This window comes from Caretta caretta, chromosome 9, assembly GCF_965140235.1.
Source record: "Caretta caretta isolate rCarCar2 chromosome 9, rCarCar1.hap1, whole genome shotgun sequence".
Classification (NCBI taxonomy): domain Eukaryota; kingdom Metazoa; phylum Chordata; order Testudines; family Cheloniidae; genus Caretta; species Caretta caretta.
In genome coordinates, this window is record NC_134214.1 from 35,593,526 (window position 1) to 35,617,401 (window position 23,876).

At 42.6% G+C, this 23,876-nt stretch overlaps 1 long non-coding RNA gene across 1 annotated transcript in view; it reads left to right on the forward strand.

Annotated features, from left to right (window-relative positions):
* Positions 1-23,876, forward strand: part of LOC125642939 (uncharacterized) — a 421,578-nt gene that overhangs the window by 189,672 nt on the left and 208,030 nt on the right. The window contains exon 5 of the long non-coding RNA XR_007358534.2: positions 2,882-3,045. This is a non-coding gene — a long non-coding RNA (uncharacterized LOC125642939). The remainder of the gene's footprint in view (positions 1-2,881; positions 3,046-23,876) is intronic.

A 23,876-nucleotide genomic window follows, 5' to 3' on the forward strand; every position in this document is an offset into this window, starting at 1 on the left:
GAATGAAAACAGACACCCACAACCCCCCATTTTTACTCACAACTGCTGCAAACCACAGCAGAAGAGTTTTGCACAGGGAGGCTGAAGTGGCTGAAGTGAAGATGGCTGGAATGTCCAAAATTAGCTTTGTGCCTTTGCTCCTTCATGTTAGAGCTGTAGCCTCTTTGTGATTACAGTGAAGAGTGTATCCATTGGTCCCATTTCTGGCTTCTTGTAGGCCGGGCCTACACCTAAAATCTAGGTCAACCTAGCTACATCATTCAGGGTTGTAGAAAATTTCACACCCTGTGTGACCTAGTTAGGTTGACCTAACCCCCACTGTAGATGCAGCTTGGTTGATGGAAGAATTCTTCTGTCAGTTTCGCTACCATCTCTTGGAGAAGTGCATTTACAACAGAGATGGAGGGGGGATTGGGTGGGGGAAACACCTTCCATTGCTGTAGGAAGCCTCTGTGCTACCACAGCACAGCTGCAGTCGCTGTTGTAGTGTAGCCATACCCATAGTCTAGTACAGAAGTGTTAATTTTAGATTTGCTTTTCAAATATCCTCCATGCAAATCCAATGAAAGGGGTAGGAAGAATAGATGGCTACCAAGGGCATTACAGTCCTATCCCACCCCTCCACAGATGGCCACAATGGCTGAGCAGTGCTGCCGAGATCTACCTTGACTCCAAAGCAGGTGAATGCGCCACATCTGCATTGAACTAACAATAGCCCTTCCCACACTGCAAAACCAACCAGAGGCTAACTGGTGATACACTCTGCCCTTTATACAGTCACCAAAGAGTCTGTCATTAGACCATAGCTGGCCATTTTGTTGGTGTGAGGAGACAATCCACCATCTCTCCATTTATGACAGTTAAGTGAGCAGCTCTGACTCAAACACACAGGGAGCAGGGGTGTTTGAATAGAGGTGCCATTTTTACATGGTTATTTTTGGGACCAGAGTTGTACTTTACTGTGTAACACAGAAAAGCAAAAGGAAATAAATATGTTGACAGGGAAAAGGAAAGTCACTCTTCTTCCCGCCCTCCCCCCCATGGAAAACAAAGAAAATTGTTTGAAAAACTTTGAACCAGTGTCCCTAAGTAGCTTCTATTGCAAACCAGTGGGAGGCAGTTAGACAACTCCACCTTATATTTAAAAAAAATGAGAAATGTGAAGAGCTATAGAGCACCTGTGCATTTTACCCATTTCTTGTAGGTGTTTCTATAACTATAATTCATTGGCAAAAGTCCGTGTTCAGTGACCATCACACTCCAGCTCTGTAGTGTGGGGATCTAGTGTTAGTGCTCTCGCTTGTAACATAAATCATGGAGGAATCCTGGCTGACTTAAGGCCTGTCACACTTGCCCTCTGCTCCCACTGCATCTTTCTCTGTTATAGTTGTGTGTCCTACTTTCTCTAGTTATAAAAACAGAAATAATTTATTTTTTTTATGCTGTGTTTTCAGAACCCATAGGGAAGCTTTGCACAAGTGTGGAGTGATGCCTCTATGGCAGAATGGCTCCTGCAGGAGTCATGCACTCTGAAGAAAGCAGCACTAGTGGTGGCGGGTAAAAGACCTGCATGGAGAGCCCAGCTAGGGGTCTCTTCTCCTTGGCTCAGTGCTTAGATAGGAGTTTGATAGATGCCGTAGATAGACAGATTGTCCCCACTTCCCCACCCTGGATATATGGGGGTTGTGAGGCTGCATCCTCCCCCTAAAGCCCAACAAAACAGTTCCCCCATAGGCAGCTTTTCAAGACACTGTACAAGATTCACCTCTGTATTTACTGGCGTCATTACCCCCGTCAGGTCGCTATTTGTGGGGAATGGACAGTTTGACCCTGAGGGACTGATCTTATGCTCATTGAAATACAAGACAAAGCTCCCAGTGACGTAAACGGTGCAGAATCAAGTCCTAAGTGACTTGCCAGAGTCTGTAGCAGAGCTGGGAGCAGAACTTAGAAGTCCTAACTCAGTCTTCTGTTCTACCCACTGGACAATGTGAACTGTTCTGCTGCAGGAGGAAATTTTATTTCTTGCATTCCAAATTAATTGTTCAATACCGGTTTATTTAACAACAAAACTATGTGGTTTGTTTTTGCCCCTGGAAAGGGGCAAAACAAACTTTACAAGGCTGATTATGAACTTCCATCCATGGTACTAAAGCTAAGTACATTACTATTTGCCAACTATCTGCATATGTGAACAGTTGAAGGATGTTGGCATTTTCTTTTAGGTAAAGATAACATGGTGAGAGTTTTTGGTGCTGGTGCCTTAGTAGGTCATAACCATCTGCAAAAACACGATGGTAGCAAGTATGTTGATTTATCTCTTGAGGGTAAATTCAATGTGGGGTGGTGTTGCCATCTCTCTGTTTTTTCTGTATAAGTTACTTAGAGCTAAGTGTGTTCTCCCTAAATCCTCTATATTAGATGTAATAGCATGTTGCTCAAAGGAGCAATCAGGCTCAGTCCACTTCCCATTTGTAACTCAAAACAGTTAGAAACGAGCAGAATTAGCACAAATTTAATTCTTTCACTTAAAACCATAGGTTAAGTAGAAAGAAGGAGAGGTGATGATAAACCGTGTGTGTATGTATATATATATATATATGTATATACACACACACACTTGTTACACCGGAACACTTCGTTATAAGAAAAAACAAATCTTATTGGTCTCTGGTGCTTAATTAAATCTTTGCTGTCAAAAATATTATGAACTGATTTAAGGTGAAATTGCAGCTCTGTTGAAATCACTTGGAGCTTTGTTATTGACTTCAGCAGGACCAAGATTTCACCCTCAGTGACTGTAATCTCTCTAAAGATTTCCTTGTGGTGTATACTTGAATGAGCTGGGCTTCCTCCAACTATCCACTTTTTTTCTCTTTAGCATTATCAGGAGGGAGTTTCGTGAACTTTGGATTCCAACCCTTCTACTTCTTCCACTATGAGCCTGAGAAACCAAATCTTTTTCATCATATGTGGACCGTAAATCCCATGGTATCTCTGAGAAAAGGGCCTGGACCCAAACCACAAGATCTGAACATCTTGAAGGTTGGTGGATTTGAAACCTTGATGTGAATAAGAAATTCTGCAATATTAGGGTTGTTTGCGCGGGGCAGCTCCAGAGCAGTGGAGCTGCAGGTTTTTGCCTGGAGCTGGAGCACAGCTCCAAAGCCCTGTTTGCATTTGTTCTTTGTAGAGAGAGGCTCATCTGCAAATTAGAGCTGGCTGACAAAAAATGTCAAAACAATTTTCTGCCAGAAAATACCACTTCAACAAAACCTACTGTTTTGTGAAATAGTTTTTTTCTTCCAATTTTTAAAATGTCAAAACTACCCATTTAGAAATCTTCAGAATGAAAAGGGTTTTTTAAAATTTTTTTGTTTCAAATGAACTTTATATTGAAAAATAAAATAAAGGGATTGAAATAGAAACGAAACATTTTTCAATTTTTTGAAATAAAACATTTCAATTGACACCAAATTTTTGTTTTTAGAATTTTGTTTTGTGTAAAATTTTGATAATCTGGCTTTTTTTAAATCCCAATTCAGAAGAATTTCTTCCTCTTCTCCCCCCCCCCCCCCACCCAGAGAAATCTCAAAATTTTGCACAGAATGGAAAATCTGCTTTCTAACTATCTGTGCTGTCAATCTAACCCTGTGTTTGGGCTTGGGGTATTTGATTAGGGCCTATCCCTACCTCATCCTCCCTATATTGGCTCCAGCATCTCATCCTTCAGAAACAGGCACCTTTATCCTATCCATGCAAAACAAACTGGCTGAAGAATGCACTGGCACTTGTATACAGAAAATGTTACCTTTTCTTTTATAGTCCGTGTAACCTGTGATGTGAAAACATTTTAAAGTTAATATCTTATTTATTCAGTACTTATGATTCAAGTAAAAGGGAGTAGAGAGAGGCATAAGAGATTGGATTGTTTGTAGAACTTAACTGAATTTCCTGGCTTTTAAACACTCGATGTTCAAAAATAACTGCAATTTTGTTTTTAGAGTAACTACTATTTACTCAAAACTGTATTTCTAAATTTCTGTTCTGAGAATTTTATATGAAAGGTGCCATGTATTTCACCATTTTGCAATTCTATTGTTCACAACATATCTACCCTTTACTGCAGGATCTTGTTCTAGCTTTAGGGCTTGTCTATGGCACAGCAGCAACATTGCAGCGCTTCTCCTGTTGGCTTAGGTAGTCCACCTCCCCAAGAAGTGGTAGGTAGGTCAATGGAAGAATTATTTTGTTGACCTAGCGTGGTCTACTCTGGGGGTCAGGTCAGATTAACTATGCTCCTCAAGCGTTTGGATTTCTCACACCCCTGAGTGATGTAGTGAAGCTAATTTAATTTCCTTGTGTAGACGTGGCCTAAGTCATGTGATGGATTGCGGACTACGATACGGTGGAGAACAATGCATTTCAGGTAACAACAAAGAGTAGTCTGGGTCAATATATCTTAAATGAGGAAACACTACAAAATTTTTTTTATGGTATCTTCCATAAAAACTCTTGCATATCATTTTAGAGTTGTAAACAATACAGTTAATCAATAAGCAGAGAAGAGAGAAAATAGGAGTTGTAGACATATGTGGGAGGAACAATGGGGCAGGGGAGGAGGTGTAGGGTTATGGAAAGGCTGTTCTCCATTTTAAGAGCTGCAGAGGAGAAAGCTCTTGCACTGGCAGTGGTGAGTTTGAAAGGATGGACATGGAAGAAGCCAGTGCTATGGGAGCAACAAAGAGAGGTTGTAGCAAGTCAATGGAAACCTTAGGGCTGTCTAGGTACTGCTGTAAGGAGGGACTGGCTCAGAGCTAGCTCATCTCGCATGGACCTTGGGGAGGGACTGTACAAGATGGTACAGCCTGTTTGCCAGTGTGCGTAGCCTACTCCGTCAGAAAATGAGGCAATCCATGTCCAGAAAAGAAGCTGCATGTAACCATATTACAAGTAGAAGATGTATCTGAGGGGAAAAAGCATGTGTAAATTAAGGTCCATCAGGGGCATGTCTAATCTGAGCTGTAGCCAGTTACGCAGCAACAGCTATCGCTATTATATGTGTATTAGCACAATCTTCCTGGCAATATCCCAGAGAACTGAGAGGTGGAATGCAAAATACCTTCCTGCATTGCTCTGATGTTTGTGAGCATGGATTCAAATAGCTAAACCGCTTCCTGCGGCTGGTTTTAAGCAGTTCTTTAATTTTTGTGACAAATCTCCATTATTTTATTTTTCTGTTTTTAAAATACAGATTCATCTCTTATAGTCATAAACATTAAGTGCCCTCCAATGAAGTGTTTAGAAAGAACCTTTGTAATCATTAAAAAATGCAATGGATGTAGATTTAAAAAAACCCAGAATAAACTAAGCTAAAAATCCTGTTAGCTTTTCAGGTATCAATGCACCTCCAGAATACAATCTTTAATATGATTTACCCCTTGTTCTGGGTGAAATAAGATGGACTTCTCTATTCCACACTTTTGGGAACATGCTCACCCACTGGCTCAAGGTGAGCAGAGGATGTTGCCAAATGACAGTGAGATGAGGAACAGTTTGAGGAAGGAGAATAAATGGACAGCAGTTTCCTGTCTACTTACAACTTCGGGCTTGTCTACCTGGTCAGTCAGTCTGTGCAACAAGCCAAAGCGTAAAGCTACAGCCCTGTAACCTGCCACACACTAGCTGGCCATGTGGACCCTGCTGCGATGCACTAAAGGTTCTGTAGTAGGCTTTGACAGCAGAATGTTGAAGCATGCTATGGAACTTCTAGTGCACAGTAGCAGGGCCTGCATAGCCAAGTTAGTGTACTGCAGGTTCATGCCCTGGCTTGCTGCCCACTAAGTCAGTGTGGACAAGCTTTGTTGGAAAAACAAACACCATTTTGTGGCTGCCAGCTGTAGGAATGCACAAGAGACAAAAGGCACATGGCTTTCTACCTTCCTCCTCTCCACACTCCTGATTCAGCCACAGTTATAGTTGTGAGCATCTGAAAATCAGGACATAGGTGTCTAAAGTTGATTAATCAAAAACTGAGGTGGCCAAAATCAAAGGTCATTAATGAAAATTTGGGCCCAAAAAACATGACCCAAGTCATAAAAAATCATCTGCAGAAATGAGAATGGGGAAATGGGTTCAACTCAGAACCCTGGATCTTAAAGCCAGTGAACTTTCTATCATAGGTCCATATGCTGATAGTCTTGGCTTCAAAACTTTCTCTGGTCCCCAGAAAATACCCTCTCCTATTTTTAAAAAAAATAAAAAGGAGGGAGAGAATTAGTTGATTAGAGAACCTGTGGTAGGGAGGTAAGGATGAGAAGTTCTAACTCTTGTAATTCTTTGAGTGAAAATCATTGCTGACCACTCCCTTTTCTTCCTTCACCTCATCCTGATGTGCTTTGTACTCCATCCCATACGCTTGACTTTTCTAACTGATTCAGCCAGCTCCCTCTTGCAAAATATTTCTGAAATCCCACCAGCTACTTGAAGCATTCCTCCTATAATGACCACATGCCACTTTATGCCTGATTCACTGGCTTTACATCAGTCAAATTCTGCTGACTTCATTGGATTTGCACCTGATTTATACCCCTGTAATCAAGAGGAGAATCAGGCCTGCTCTGTTTGGTATAGGTGCTGGAACTATGGATGCTGGGGGTGCTGCTGCATCCCCTTGCTTGAAGTAATAATAACAACCCAAATACACGGTTTCTGCCTTCAATACCCCCACTATAAAAATTGTTCCAGCACCACTGTTGTTGGGTCTACATTGTACCCACTTGTGTTAGTTTAGATTGTACGCTGTTTTCAGCAGAGACTTGTTACATGTTCTTTGGCACGCTTTATCTCCTGTACAGCTCCATGTGCCCTTCATAATGCTATCTAGATAAATTAAAACCTGTTTTTAAGGATAATGAGCTGTATTCTGTCCCGATTCACATCTATGTAGTCCCATTGACTGGGATGGCACTGGTGTAGCTGAGGGCTGAATTGGGCTCAAGTTGTGAAAGAACTGGGCCTGAACACATTTAAATTTATTCAGGTGGCAAAATGTACCTCTGATTAAGCAAATTGAAGAGCTATCTGTGGTCAGTGCATAAGAACAGCCATAATGGGTCAGACCATAGGTCCATCTAGCCCAGTATCCTGTCTTCTGACAGTGGCCAATGCCAGGTGCCCCAGAGGGAATGAACAGAGCAGGAAATCCTCAAGTGATCTATCCCCTGTTGCCCATTCCCAGCTTCTGGCAAAGAGAGGCTAGGGACACCAGTAGAGACTCAAGCACTTTTAAAGAATGATGCAAAAGGTGTGGAGCGTTTGCTTTTTAACAGGGTTAAGTCTGGATTACTCAAAATGAGTTCCTTACCAATACAATAAAGGAAACTCAAGCACAAGCTTCTAGGTCTTGAGGAGAATGTAGATTGACTTGTTCGACTTGGTGGTAAAGCCCCCTGACCCAAAACATGTCATTCCATCGGTCAGCATCTAGGCACTAGAGGGGAAGAAAAATGAATGCTATGGCTTTAGAGGAGTTACTTTTAGAAACATTTACATAGCAGCTAAACAGTTTTTTACCTTCCACCAGGGTTAGGTTATTTCTTAAATCAAAAGTGGCTAAATAAAACAAACTGTTATGGAAAACTTTACCTTAGTTTCTATTTTTACTACCATGATATTTAACCACCAAATGGGGCAGAATAACCAAGTTAGTAAATTTAAATCCATCATGGGCCAGACATGTTTTAGGCCAGGGTGGGAAACCTTTTTTCTATCAGGGGCCACCGACCCACAGAAAAAAATCAGTCATGGGCCACACAGCCCGGGGTGTGTGTGTGTGCAGAGGCTTGGGACTTCCCCTAGGCTCTGGGGTGGGGCCAGAAATGAGGGGCTCTGGAATGGGGCTGAGGGGTCTGGAGTGTGGGAGCAGGCTCAGGGCTGGGGCAGGAGGATTGGGGTGTGGGAGGAGGTTTGGGGTGCAGGCTCTGGGAGGGAGCTTGGGTGCAGGAGGGGCTCAGGGTTGTGGCAGAGGGTTGGGGTGGGGATGTGGGGTCTGGGAGGGAGTTAGGGTGTGAGAGGAAGTTCCGACCTGGGGCAGGTGGGTTCGAGGTGTGGGCTCTGGCTGGGCAGTGCTTACCTTAGGCGGCTCACAGTTGGCGGTGCAGTGGGCTAAGGCAGGCTCCCTGCCTGCCTTGGCTCCGCCCTGCTCCCAGAAGTGGCCACCATGTCTGGCCCCTAAGCGGTGGGGTCAGGGGGCTCTGTGTGTTGTGTGCTGCCTGTGCCCACAGGCACTGCCCCTGCAGCTCCCATTGGCGTGCTTCCTGGCCAATGAGAGCTGTGGAGGCAGTGCTGGGGGCAGCGCGCAGAGTTTCCCTGATCACCCCCATGCCTAAGGGCTGCAGGGACATGCCAGTCACTTCTGGGGGCTGCATGGAGCTGACCGAACTGTCTCTTTCCCCTGACAGACGTATTTTCCTTGGGCAGAGGACAGTGAGGGGACCTCTCTTGGGCCTGGGGGTTGAGGAGTTAGCTGAGTACACTCTTAGCCCCCAACTCCTATTTCTGTATGTGAGAACATGTGCCATGTGGGAGAGAAGTTGGGGAACATGTGCCGAGGGGAAGTCCAGAGCAGCAACAGCCTGAGCCTGAGAAGGAAGAGTGAGTGGCTCCTTGCAGGGGTTGAGTGGGCTCCCCATACCACAGAGCAGCGAGTGGGTGTTTCCGTGAGGGTCAGGAGGCCTGCCTGTGCTCTCACTGCACAACAGAGTGAGAGCATGTGTGACCTGGGGGATAGCGCAGTGTGGCAGCATGTACAAAGCATGCCAGGGCAGGATGGCTGGCTGTGCTCGTCTTGCCACAGAGTTGTGTGGCTCCTCCTGGGGTGGCGGTGGGTGGGGGGTAGGGGGAGTGGCTGGCTGTGATCTTCCTGTCATGACAGAACAGCACAGGGACATTCCCAGAGTTTGGAATTTCTTGTGTGGGATTCCACAGGTCCTACAATCCAGACGCTAGGGGGTAGGCACTTTGCAGCACCCCAGAGGCACTCTGCAGGCTATGCCAGGCAGCAGCCAGCCCAGTGTGGGTCTCCCAAACAGGCAAAATATTACAGAGCAAACATCTTTGCTCCTGTTAAGAGAAGGAACTTAGGGACGGGGCCAAAGCTCATTGAGAGAGCTCCTCGTATGAGGAGGGAGCATGCAATATAGTGAGCACCTCTGCATGTAACAAAGACAAGAATCTGGTCTAAGATGTCAAATAGAGTTGCCTGATTGTAAAGGAAGAAGAACAATTTAATATACATTTTATTCACCCAATTTCCTTTCTTTACTTGTATGAGAATTTTCCATAAAGATACCCTTTGGTAACACAGCCTCACTCATAGACAAAACCACTTGGGGTAACCAGTGTACACTTTTCCTTTCCTCCAAATGAACCAGAAATTGTGGGAGGATTATTTTCCATAGAAACTTAAACATGTGCTTAATTTAATGGAAAGTTAAGTGCTCTGCTGAATAGAGGCCATATTGTACACTAACCGTTTCAGCAGCTATTGCTTCTGAACAGGACCTACCTACCAGCAAGGAAAAACAATAGAGGATTTCCACTGGAAGTGTATTTCTTAAACAGATAACCACTCCTTGATACCAAAAGATCATACAGCCATAAATTCTGAGCACTAAAAACCTAGACAGATGTTTAAGGTGGACAATTAATGAAACAGATGTAAATGTTATTGAAGTTAGGTTTTATTGTTTAGGATGAAATACCCTATTTTTCAAGCAAATGTAAAAGCTCTGCAGTCTATTAAATGTATCTCTTTCAAAGCCCAAATGACTATTTTTCTAAAAGAATAGTACAACATATTCATCAACATCATATTACAGAAAAGAACGAGAGGTTCACCTAACATCTGCTGCAGATATTAGTGCTGGAAAGAACTGAGCCGATCAGCCCTATAATATTTCCTTTGTACTACCCTGAAGTACAGCATCAGGCTTCCAAAAGTATATCTGTGAAATATAACAATCTCCTTTGTGGAGTGAGTAGGCACTCTCCAAAGTTTCAAGTAACTAATTGCAGTTGTATCAAACAAAGCCTGGAGTTGAAACTATTTCTGAAGTGGGAACTGATAGGTTTGTTTTTAATAGAGGTGAGTAAAATATTGATAAGGGAAAGATAAAACTACTTGAAAACATTGTGATATTACAGTTCATTATGAACTCAAAAATAGTCCCACTTACATGAAAAATCTGGCAAAGATATGCAAGCACTCTAAGTCAAAATGGCCTCTTTTGTGGAAATGGACCCATATCTGACAGAAAATTCTTTTATTTTGGGTGAAAACAGAGCAATTAGCCTGCAAAAACAGGTAGATTTGCATCAAAAACAGACAAGAAGTGGCATTTAACTATCCTTTCTTAAATGTAAAAAGTTCATTTGCTTGATATTTTGCCCAAAGCAGATTGTGGTAGAGTGCAAATACACATAATGAAATGGCAGATTTCTGAGAGTGCATAAATCCTTGCAAAATTATTCTGAGTAGCTGGATGCTTCAGATTTCTGGCATCTGATTACACACTACACAACAACCTACTCCTGGACTTCTCAAAGGAAGGAACAGTTGGAGTTTCAATCAGTTTGTGTAACTATAGCACATGAGAATGAAATGTTATTTCATAACAGTGGTGCTGAAGATGTTCCAAAGTGCTGTCAGTGGGGTGACATTGTATCTTTATTTGTCTGATCTGGATCTTTCATTTAGTGTCTCCTAAATTTAAGATCCGTACTTGGACTCGGAACCTAAGAGATTAAAGGATTTCCTGAGCTCCCTGAACAGTTTTTTATTACTCAGATGACAGCAGAAAGTAATTCTGGTTTTATTTAACCTGTTTTTGGAATATAATCTCCTATGTTGTGTGTTCTTCAGTTAATAAAGCTGTAATGAAAGAGTACCAGCCACTTCACTTCTGATCTGAATTGTACACTCTAATATGATAAAAGACTGATTTTAATTTGTGTATTATTCTTGGTAATAACTCTGCCTATGTAAGCCTTCCCTTGGAAGTCTGCTACAATAATTTAACAGAGAATGTCAATAGACCCCTATCAAATTTTTACTTCTAATTTAAAATTATGGATTTTGAATGGATATCTGATTTGGGCATTATTATTATTGGAAAAATCACATAAATTAAAATCAGACCCTGAGTCCCTAAAAGCCCTTGAAGACTATATAACATGCAGGCCTGAGGAAGTCATCAAAGCCTTCAAGTAAAGGGATACCTCAGTTACAGAGTACAAAGTTTAAGTCATGTTCGTTTGCTAGTTCAAGGGAGATTGCAGAAGCTACCAAAGACTTGTTTCATTCTGGCACAGTGAATACAATCTCAAGTATGTATAAGAGCACAGAATGAATAGACAAATTTAAAATGCAGATTCAAATGGGAAGATTCCTCTTAAAATAAAGATAACCAATATACTGCTGTGAGGCTGTTCTAGATTAGAAAAATGAGTGGTGTTAATTAACATATTGTAAAACACCACATACCATCTAATGTAGAAAAACCCAGTGATATTTAAAAACATTACCTGGTTGTGGTTTATACTAGGAGGGGTTTTTCACAGTTTAGACAAACCATTAAATAACCTTCCACTTCCAACAGGATACCTTCATTTTTGGTGATATTCATGATTTTTGTTGCACAAGTTTTATGCTATTTTTTTCCTTTTTTCCTTTTGAACAGAAGTTGCCATATACACTGAAGCCAAGATTTCTGAATATATGTGGGCCCCTCCTGCTGACTTCAAGGGGAACCATGCTTGTGCAGCTGAGGGCAGATTTTGGCCTTAAAAAGAAGCAGCATGTGGACACGTTTATAGGCAGAATGTATCTGTATGCTAATGCACCTCTGCACAGCCTTCAAGTAAAATCCTAGGGCCTGATCCAAAAGCCCATTGAAGTAAATGGAGAGGCTCCCATTGATGCCAGTGGGCTTTGAATCAAGGCTTTAGGCTCAGATTCTCAAAGGTATTTAGGTGCTTAACTCACCCCCATTGATTTCAATGGCAGATGCCTAAATACCTTTGAATATCTGGACCCTAGTGATCAGCCTGCTGCAAATATACGCAACAAGCGGAATGAAGAAGAATCCCTTTGATTACTAAAATAACCCCTCTGTTAATATGTGGAGTTTACATGGGCCTATATTCATCATAGGTGCCAACTCTATGGGAGCACCCATTGCCAGCCCCCCATCAGCTCCTCCCCTCCCCCTACATCTCTTCCCACCCGCTGGCAGGCTGTGTTAATCAGCAGCTCCCCCTCCCTTCCCATGCTTCCCACCCACTGTAGTCAGCTGCTTTGTGGCATGCAGGAGGCACTGGTGGGGGAGCAATGAGGGCACAGTGTGCTCGGGGGAGGGCAAGGAATGGGGCAAGAAGAGGTGGGGTGGGGGTGGAGCAGGTGGTGGGAAGAGGTGGAGTGAGAGGGGCCTGGGGCAGAGCTGGGAAAGTCGGTGCCTGTGGCGATCATTCGAATGGAATTAGAACATTTTTTTCAAAGTTCTGTGACACAACTAAAGTGGAGCTAACTGTGCAGGACTGATGGTAATGCCAACAAATGCAGTTTAAAGGAAGGCCTGAATTCACTCCTTCCTTTAAAGAAAACAAGAGTTTGCCACATTTCCTCTTAAGAAACAGAGTGAAGGTTCAGAAATAGAGATATGTGCCTTAACCTAAACCTCGGCTCCAAATGCCCCACATTTTAGGATATCCTTCAAAGAGAGTGTGTGTGTGGGGGGGAATCTGGGGATGGAGGTGTGGGGGAGCTTGTATATTTTACACAAATTACTGCCAAGTGAACATACTGGTCAATCTAAATTGCTTTGTTAAAGTTTCATCACCAGAAATGTTTTGCTGGCAGTGAGATTACATTTTTGGAAGTAACACTTTCTAGAGCTTGGCAAGGAAACAGGACTGAGGCAATTTAATACCCACCCATTTTGGAGAATGTAAAAACATTCAACCAACTGAGTTTGAGTGTTTTTCTGGCTTTTTTCAAACACTGTTGCTGGTATTTACCCCTCGCACAAGGAAGGGATCCGACCGAATGAGGACTGTCTGCCCTTGTCCCTGAATCTTTGCCAGTTTTTAGATCCCAACTCAAACCAATTATTGTCAGAGATTCTGAAATACCTGGATAAGAATTTCTGCAATTCTGATGTCTGGAAGTGCAAACTCTCCACCGCTGCAAGACAAAGGGAGTTCTGCCATGGAAGTCCATTGGGGCAAATGCTCAGGCAAGTTTCAGAACCATATCTGAATTGGGAGGTTTGACTTACGTAAGCAGGTCTGATGAGTGTATCAAGCAGTGTGTGTGTGTGTGCAGTTCCGAGGATTGTACTCCTGTGTAAGCATGGAGGTCCCAGATTTTATTTGGTCCAAAACACTCAAATATTTTCATTTTAAATTAAAGGAAATGTTACTTTGGACTGAAATTGAATTGCAGGATGGATGGATTACTCTAAATCAGTCTAATCAGAGGACATGATTTCCCCCTCCCCCGTCCCCAAATTGATTAGGAGAGAAACAGGGGCTATTCAGCTTCAAGCTCTGTAGGAAAAATCCAGACTTAACTACAAATATATTTCAAATAATTTGGGGACCTATTCCACTCCCCACTGTGGTCCAGTGTAATGACTCTAATGGGCTTTACTCTGTAAGGCCCCCACTCTTGGAGTCCCCATGTTCTTAGTGAAGACAATAAAAGTACAGCAGTTTGGGGGTTGGCAATATAAGAAGCAACATATACTAGGTCATTTTGGAGGGGTAAATTCACAGCACTCTATAATCTAAGGTGTTCAAGTCCCACAGTGCATATAGTGGCTATGTGAGGAACTTGGGCAAGTGTCGCTGATGTTGGTTAGATTTTTGTTGTTTGGAATAAAGTACTTGGAGCAAATTTTTTTTTCAGTTTTTTTTTTTAAACAATTATGAAAGGTCCAGACTATTAGGTACTCTTGTTCAAAGCCCAAATGTCTAATGCTTTATTCTAAGGAATAACATAACCCATTCGTCACCATCACATTACAAAAAGAATGGGAAGGTCCACCAGACATTTGCTGAAAGCGTCACTGCTAGGAGAGAATGGAGTGTCAGAGCCCAGGTCAGCTGACTTGGGCTCAGCCTGTGGGGCTAAAAATTGCACTGTGGACATTAGGGCGTGGACTGGAGCCTGGGCTCTGAGACCTTCCCACGCTGAGGAGTCTCAGAGCCTGGGCTCCAGCCCACACCCAAATGTCTGTAGTGCAATTTTATAGCCATGTGAGGCCAACTTAGCTGTCCCGGGCCAGCTGCAGCAGTGTCACAAGTCTCTTACTGCAGTGTAGACAAGCTTGAAAGGACCAATTTGAATGCAGCCCCTTCTATAGTAACTAAAAACTATTGCAATCTGTGTGCTGGCAGTGGCCGGCAGTATGTACGAGTTAGTGGTCTCACTCCAGTTTCTCGTGGGCTTGTGCAATGTCTATCCTGCAATCACAGAGTTTGACTACAGCTCAAGTAGGCATATCCAGCTAGCTTTCATTTTGCTATCTTGGGTACCAGAGCAGTGAAGCTAGGGCAGTGCAGGCTTCAGCACAAGCCTGTCCCGTGACTACCTACCCAGGGTTCTGGACAGGCTTGGACAATCCATGCTGAAGCACCCACCACTGTAACTTCACTGCACCGAGCTAGTGAGATTAAAGTTAGTTAAGGTATGTTTACTTCAGCTGCACTCCATCCCATGATAGCAATATTGACATACCTAGAGAGGGATGCAAGGGAGTAAATTAAACTCTTGCTCTTAGAGGTGCATGTTTGAGGCATATTGCCAGGGCAGAGTGAGGAAGCTTTCATTGCTATCAGATGGTTAGTACCCAGTCTATGGTCAATAGAGAATTTCTGTCTCAGGAGTTCAGTGCTTTTCATGACCCCTAAATTTTCTCAAAGAAAAAGGTGATTACCTCCTAACTCCATATAGTCTTACGAAGTTCTGTTAACCAGTGTAGCCTTTTAAGTGGCATATTTGTTTGCACTGGGATGTGCTAATTTAAATGATTCTGCTGCACAGCAGTGGGATGATTTAACTTCCGTGAAAGTGTGTGTTACACATTCCCTCCCCCCCCCCCCCTTTGCCCATGCACAGAGAATATGAGTTGTTATTGCTAATAGCTACAGAAGCTTGGCTCTTTATCTCAAGCTGTAGCATGCTTTTTAGGTCTTGAAGTCCCTGACTCAGTCCCCAGTGTGTCACCCAAGATGGTGGCTGTCACAATAGCAATCCCATTGAGTTGTCCACATCCATGCACAATTTTCTCATGTTAGCCAACAAAACCCACATATAATATGGTAGGACAACAATAACAGTCCAGTAGTCTCTCTCACCAGGACATTTAAGCATTTGCTATGTACCATGAGGAGCTGAATTTTGAAGTGGTCCATCACATTAAAATTCTGTTTTACAAGACTTGCATTCTGAGTAGGTGTCCTGATTTTTCTCTTACATCTGGTATGCATTTGAGTGCAAAATAAAGACTTGTTTAAATTATGGGCATGGATTAGCACCTACATGGAATTAGGTCAAATGTAGGTATTAGACTCATGTGTGCAGATACTTATTATTTGTGTAGGGATTTTTTCCCAAGATCTCAAAAATATTTAAATGATTGCTGGCATGTGCAAGGAGCTACGTACTGAAAACATGGTTAGAAAGTAAGCCATCTGACGTGGGAATGGTTTAAAGGAGCCAGCTTGCTGTGTAGCAGAGGCAAGAGTCTATGCAGGCTGTAAAGAAAGTAGGTCTCAGTTTTGTTTATAGTACCCACAGATAGAAGACTTGACGTGAACAAACAGGATTCATGGCTAGGACTGGGTGATGTTTTTCATTCAAAACCTTTTTTGCTGAAAAATGCAGATTCAGGTCAACCAAACAATTAGTTTAATTGCCAAATTGTGTGTGTGGTTTTTTTTTTTAAATGGAAATATTTTGTTTTAGCTTGTTAGAGATGAAACATTTTATTTGATTCAAATCATCTTTTTGTTTTGAATTTTACTGCAGTGTTATGTATACATAAACAAGGGTAAGCTCCCAAAACAATATGAAACATTTTGATCCAACTAAAACCTGTGTTTTCCAACTTTTTTAGTTTTTGCTGAAAAATTAGTTTTGGCTTGACTTGAAACAACTGTGTTTTTTTTGTTTTGTTTGTTTTTTGGTTCAGCCACTGAACCAAAAAATTAGTTGTCTGCAAAGCTCTGTTCATGACTAAATATCTAAATAAAGACTGAAGAACAGTCTTTGTAACTGGCATTATAAAAATCAAATAGATGGGGATTGAAGTTCAGAAGGAAAGATACAAATTATAGCCTTGGTTTGACATAGGTAAAACCTTGGCAGGGAACGGAAAACTGCTGTATGATTCTTCTGTGCCATTCCTTCAAGCCAGAATCCCACAAACCCATAATCTTTGAGGATCAGCCATCACTGTCCTCCTGGAAGCCATCATGATACTACCTTCAGAATACCATTGGCTCCCCCTTTTCCATTCTGGAATCGTAACACCATTTGGTTTGGAACTGTATCTTCTACACAGTTCAAAGGTATCTGGATCTAAACCCTACCTGTAATTTTCAGATATGTAACTCAAAACAGAATTTAGGAACTCTCCAAGTGTACTGGGAGTCCATTTGCATGTGCTTGTCTGCTGCTGCTGCCTACAAATGGAAGTAGTAACAAATACAGTGGCTTCCTTCTTTCCATTCTGTGGAAAGACTTTTGGAGTTCCTGATTTGCAGCATTAACTCGTGCTACTTAGGTTATTTATTTGTTAAAGATAATGATAAACTAACAGATATTGGTATCGTTTGCCCTTGCCATTTACCTTATTGGATTTCCCATTGTATCTCCAGTCACATGTGCCTCCAGCTCTGCTACGATGCTTGTAGTAGATCTCCCTCTGATTTGGCTGCAATTCTCATTCTTGTGGCTTCTGTTTCACAAATAAGGTGATGCTGGCAGTAGATTATATGCTGTTTTTCAAGTAATATTTTATTCCGTGTACATTCCGACAAGTCTGGCCAAGAATATTTCCTTTGTGAAATCCCCTGCTACACTATCCACACCGTCTGCTTGCTTACTCCTACTGCTTTTATTTCTTTATTTATATCTACTGCTTTTTGAACTACTCTGTGGATTGTATCTAGTTTCTCACTAGCTATTAATAAACACCACTAATGTTTTCCATATACCCTCATAGCCTCCCATCATGGGCCATACTAAATTATATTGCCTCAACAATCTCAATTGCTTTGAACATCAGCTAACTCTTACTGATCCTAATTACATGGGCCAAACCCTGTGATGTGCTGAGGGTCTTCCACACCCATTGCCAGCATCTGGCATTCTGTATCATGCAAGAGGTACTCAATATGTTTCAGGGTCAGCCCCACAGAAATTAATGAAAGTGATTTGTGAGGCTACAATTGCTAATATCTGTGTGTAGCCTTTAAAAAAATCCCCAAACCAAAATAACGCCTTGTAAAACATGATGGTTTGAATATTGTGACTCTTCCAATATTAAAAAAAATAATCTGTTTGATGCTGTTCCCTTCATTTTTTTTGCACCTGAACTCCTTGGTGTCTTTGCTGCTTTGGACTGTTTCCACAATGAATTCCTTAGGCAGCAATGATGACTGAAAAGAGGTACTCACTAGAGTGATCAGAAAGTGGAATTTTCATTCTGCAGAAAATTCTGACATTTCAAAATGATGTTCATTCTAAATCAGAATGAAAAGCCAATTTTTTTTAAAAAAATCCTTATTCTTTTTTAGAAACATTGAATTGCTTCATTTTGCTAAGGTCAAAACATTGTTATAAACTATAATATTTAAATCAATATTTTATTTCATAATGAAATAAATTGAAATGATAAAGTTGAAAAAACACTTTTAGCATGTTAAAATTAAGTAGTGTAATACTGTCAAAATGAATCATTTTGGCTTTTTTCCCCCATCAAAAACTTAATTAAAATCCACAGATTTTTGTGAAATGTTTTGGTTTTGACAACTGCATTTTCTGACAGAATATTGTGATTGTTGAAATGTTTTTTGACTACTTCTAGAAATCACTGGTAAGTGGTTTTTTTGTTTTTGTTTTTGTTTCTTTTTTCATTTAAGTGGCATATATTTGGGTATGAACCCAGGTACCCTTCCAGCCAGTAGAAATTCAGGGACGATACCTCATCATTTGCATTAGTCCTGCTAAATGCTAGTCAGGAGGGTTTTCTGTAGGTTATGCTCATAGACTATCAGAGTTGGAAGGGACCTCAGAAGATCATCTAGTCCAACCCCCGGCTCAAAGCAGGCACAATCCCCAATTTTTTTTTTGCCCCAGATCCCTAAATGACCCCCTCAAGGATTGAACTCACAACCCTGCGTTTAGAAGGGCAATGCTCAAACCACTGAGCTATCCCTCCCCCCTATTGAACATTATTCAATTGACAAACAGAAATGTGTAGGAAAAAAATTCTCACCTCCAGTCAAATCAATGGAGAAGTCAGTTTTCATGAACACATTTAATCCCCCCCCACCCCACCCCCAAAAATCTACTCAACTTTATGCTCGGGAACATAGGAATTGCCATGGGCCAGTGGTTAAAGTACTGCCCTAGGACTTGGGAGACCTGGGTTCAGAAGTGCTGGAACAATTTTTATAGTTGGGGGCGCTGAAAGCAGAAACCATATATTTGGTTGTTATTACTACTTCAAGCCAGGGGGTACTGCCACCCCAGAAGCCCTAGTTTCAGTACCCCTGCCTGGGTTCTCCTTCCTGTATGACCTTGGGCAAGACACTTAGCCTCTCTGTTTCAGTGCTCCATCTGTAGAATGGGGATAATAGCACTAAGCTACCTCACAGGGGTGTTGTGAGGAAAATACATTAAAGATATTGACAGGTTTCAGAGTAACAGCCGTGTTAGTCTGTATTCGCAAAAAGAAAAGGAGTACTTGTGGCACCTTAGAGACTAACCAATTTATTTGAGCATGAGCATGCAAGGTAGCCTATTTCCTCTTGTTTTTTCCTACCCCCCCCTCCCCCCAGATGTTCTGGTTTAACTTGGATTTAAACTTGGAGAGTGGTCAGTTTGGATGAGCTATTACCAGCAGGAGAGTGAGTTTGTGTGTGTATGGGGGCGGGGGGGATGTGAGAAAACCTGGATTTGTGCAGGAAATGGCCCAACTTGATTATCATGCACATTGTGTAAAGAGTTGTCACTTTGGATGGGCTATCACCAGCAGGAGAGTGAATTTGTGTGGGGGGGTGGAGGGTGAGAAAACCTGGATTTGTGCTGGAAATGGCCCAACCTGATGATCACTTTAGATAAGCTATTACCAGCAGGACAGTGGGGTGGGAGGAGGTATTGTTTCATATTCTCTGTGTATATATAAAGTCTGCTGCAGTTTCCACGGTATGCATCCGATGAAGTGAGCTGTAGCTCACGAAAGCTCATGCTCAAATAAATTGGTTAGTCTCTAAGGTGCCACAAGTACTCCTTTTATTAAAGATATTGAGATTCTTACATCCTATGGTGACAGGAGCCATAGACAGATTAGTCACTCATCTAGTCCAGTATCTTCTCAAGCTGCAGTCTTTAACCAGTGCAAGATGCTTCAGAGGACTATGCAAGAAACCTTATTATAGCAGACAAGTGTGGAATAACATGTCCACAGTGGGAGTTTCTTCCTAACCCCTCAGTTAATGTTTGGTTAAAATAAAAATTTATTTTTAAACTTCATCTAAAGTAACCATGGCTGTTCCCATTATCCATCTAAAAATATCTAATCTTAAAAAGCTCTTGGCCTCAAGGATAATTTGCTACAGATAGTTCCACAGGTTAATTACACATTGTGTTTAAAAAAGTTTTTTATCCCTTTTAAATTTCAGTTTAAGTGAATATCCTCTTGTTCTTGTATTATGGGACTGGGTAAATAGAAACACCTAATTTACTTTCTTTGTTTGTTCATCTCTCCAGTCTCAATTAAAAAAAAAAAAAAAAAGACGTGCTCCATGAGCACGCCAGTGTCATTTTGCTGCACAAACAATCTTTGCATTGTAAAAATCTATAGGAACTTGAGAAATGGTGACTTCCACATACAAAAAGAATTCATAAAAATGTGGGATTTTGCTGGGAAGGGAAAGGATTTCCATGGCAAAAATGGTATTCACTGGCAGCAAAGGGAACATTTGGATCTGGATTAAATTAGAAAATACTCATGGAAATGTTAATGGTCACAAATGCTTGTGACTCTAAAACTGGTAGTTTTACACTACTCTCTTTAGAATTGAAAGGGAAAATGTCTCCCTATCTGGCACTATTCCATTTCTCTTAATACTTGCTTGGATATACGCTACAAATTTGACAGTTATGGTCAACCTCTGAAGAGCCAAATGGCATGCCCAGGTATTTCCTTAACAATTTGTTCAGTTTCTTCATCTGAGTTTGGGCATTTCCCAGTAGCATTTCTACAATCATTTAATTGGTCTCTCTTGTATATCTGACAGTTCTTTCCATCAGTTCAAACTTCCTGCTTTCATTATTGCTCATGATCAGTAACTGTACACTCTACCTGCATCTCATTTCCTAAATTTTCTTAGGAACATACAGACCATCCAGGCAGGGGCAGTGAGTTGTATGGGCCCGTGGTGCCCGGGCTCCACCAATGTTTGGGGCCGGGTCTCTCCCCCAGCCCCACCTGCCACCCCCACGCACTTCCCCCGAGTGTCCTTGCCTCTCCCCTGCAGCTCTACTCTGCTCTGCTGGCTCCTGGCATCAACTGCTGCTGCAGGGTCCTAGTGCCTGTCGTCCACTAGTGGCAGGGCAGACTGCCCTTCCCCCTCAGACCCTTTCATTTTCCGGCAGGACCCTCCACCAGCACAGGCCCCCCCTCCCGCCCTGCCCCGGCCTGCTGTCACTGCTCCTGCCCCATGCTGGGCAAGGGACAGCCCCTTCCCTCACCCCCAGTGAGGCTACAGTGAGGGGCAGCAGCGGGGGAGGAGGCGGCCCCCCTCCCAGCCAGCACCCACCACAGGGGAGGTGAGGGGCCTTCCTGGATCTGAGAGGGGCCCTAGGAGCATGTGCAATGACAGTGGTGCGGGGTGTGTGTGCTGCCGGGGGGGAGAGGGGGCCCCCTCCCTCAGAGCTCACTGCTGCCAGCAGGGAGAGGGCTGGGGGGAGTCCTTCTCTCTGGCCCCAGGTCAGCCTGCCTGCGCCCCAAACTCATCCCCAGCCCTGCCCCACCCCAGAGCCCCCACACCCAACCAGAGCCCACACCGCCTCCCAACCCCAAACTCCCTCCCAGAACTTGCACCCCTCATCTGCTCCTACACCCCCACCCCTTCCCACATACCCTCTCCTGCCCCCAAACTTCCTCCCAAAGCCTGCACCTCAGAGCCTTAGGCAGGTGAGGGGTGGAGTTTGGGGGGAGGGGCAGGTTCTGGGCACCACCAAAATTTCTACAAATCTGCCACCCCTGCATCCACGTCTTTTTTTTTTTATCTGCATTCTATGAGCTACTCCTGTGCCGTTCTCCTGTGAGCCCTTTGCAGTCAAACAGAATAATTTGGTAAACGTGTCATACTTTTTGACAGTGCTTAGCTTTAATCATGTGAATAGTCCCACATTAGGGAAGAAGGCCCCGATCCTGCATTGGGAGCCATTAGCACCAACCACTGTGCCTCATCAAAGTCAATTTGACTCCACCTGGGTTCTGAATCAGTAGATTCTGCTGCAGGATCAAGGCCCAACATTGTAACTTGGAACAGCTTTCTGCCAAAAGTCTTTCTAAATTAGTTGTGTATTTTTGTATGTTTTTAGAGTATTTTGTCAAGCTTGTCATGTGCAGCAAACTGTTTTATTGGTGAAAACTGCCATTTGGGTAAATAACAAACAGTCATTTGGAATGTCAACAAGTGATTGATTTATAGCTTTATGTAAACCTCACGAGAAACCAACCAATGATCAACAGTTTTACTTTTGGTGCAGAACTTTCCATGCTGCTCTCCTCCTGGGTCCTTTATAATTATTTCTGACCCTTTCCTCCACTCCATTGTAGTACATGTAACTCTAGAGTTGCATGGGTTCCATCTTTATAAACCCCACTGGGTCCTTTTAGATAATTTATGCCTTTCCTTTTTGCTTTGGATGCACTGTATTGAAAAATATACATCAGAGGAAAGGGGGTTTTCCGGGCACTCCTATCTCATCTTTCCAAGCTAGGAGAAATATGTCTGGCTCTTACACCTGTGCAGTGATAGGCTGGCAACATTTTTACATTCTGCTCCCTCAAAAATTGTCAACCTTGGGCATGGATGTGACATTCTTTGTGTAAAATACCCCCTTACACGTATCATTTTTATTCTATGCTCCATCCCTTCACCCACAAAATCCCCAACCATTCCATATAGCCCCAAATCCACTAATCCTCCCACTTGCACCTATATCTTCTTTCCCTTCCCTAGCACTTCCTATAGGTTCCTTAAGGTGTCTCCATACTGGCAAGTTGTTTGCAGCTGCAGTAGCAGGGATAGCTGATAAGAGTATCCTGCAGCCTCTAACTGGAATAGTTGATTGAATGGAGGGTGGGCTCCCTCTGGTGATAAGCTGGATGTTGATTGGGAAATGAGTCCCATAAGACTTTCAAGGCAGGCAGGCTTCCACTGATTGGTGGAGGTCTTCCCTACTTTGTGAGCATATGTTTGTCTGGTGTGAGAATGAGTCTCCTTGGCTTCTATAAGGACTAGCATAGGAGCCGCTCTCTCTTAGCTTGGTGTGGAGGGGGGGACAGTTGAAGGAGAAAAAGAGCTCCAGGCTCACTCCCAGTCCTGGTTACTTGTTCCCTCAAACTTCAATTTGTACTGGAATGTACTAGTTTGCAGCAGTTTACACTTTCAAAGCTCTCTTTAGAAAGGATAACGTTAGAGAGAGATTTCCCAAGGCCTTATGACTTAGTCCCATTGAATGTCAATAGAAGGGGGGCACTTAGCTGCCATTTGTGCCTTTGAAACCCTCCCCAGAGACTTTTAAGTGAAAGCTGGGATTTTCAGTCCTGAGTCCCAGAGGCCAGCTCTGTTAACACAGTGACCATGCAAGCCCCCTCCTGTTCAAGATGATCTAGTCAAAGAATTTTATCAAACCTCTGTGGAGATGAAAGAGGATTCATTGCAATGAGGATAGAAAGGTTTGCTGACTAACTACATCTAAATGATGTACTGTGCTACTACTCCTTTAAATTAACTTGGCAGAGATATATGATGTTCACTATTAGGTCAAAATTATGTGAAGCAGCTGCAGTGACAGACAGTTAACCTTATCTTTTCTGTTGCTGACATTAACCCTACTTATAATTGGGGCTGCTGGAATATTGCTATACCCCCAAAATGGTAATTTTGTCAGCACTTTTATTACCCAAGAGTTATTTTTAAAAATATTAAAATCTATCCCTCAAACTAGAGTTTGGTATCTGCATTTTTATGACAGTTCTGTGGTGGTGATGATGATACTACTTTGAGATCCTCAAAAGAAGGGTGTTCAAGTGAAGAAGTTAGTGTTAGCCCCAGTTTACAGATGGAGAAACTGCGGCACAGAGGTAGAGACACAACTTTTAAAACATTGGTGTCTAAAGTCAGGCACAGCCATTGATTCTCAATGGGATTTATGCACCATTTTGGCACTTCTGAAAATCCTACTGCTAATTAATATTTAGGCACATAAATAAGTGTCTTGATCTTCAAGATGCTGATATGTGCAAGTTTTGGCCTACGTGACTTGCCCATGGTGTCATAGTGAA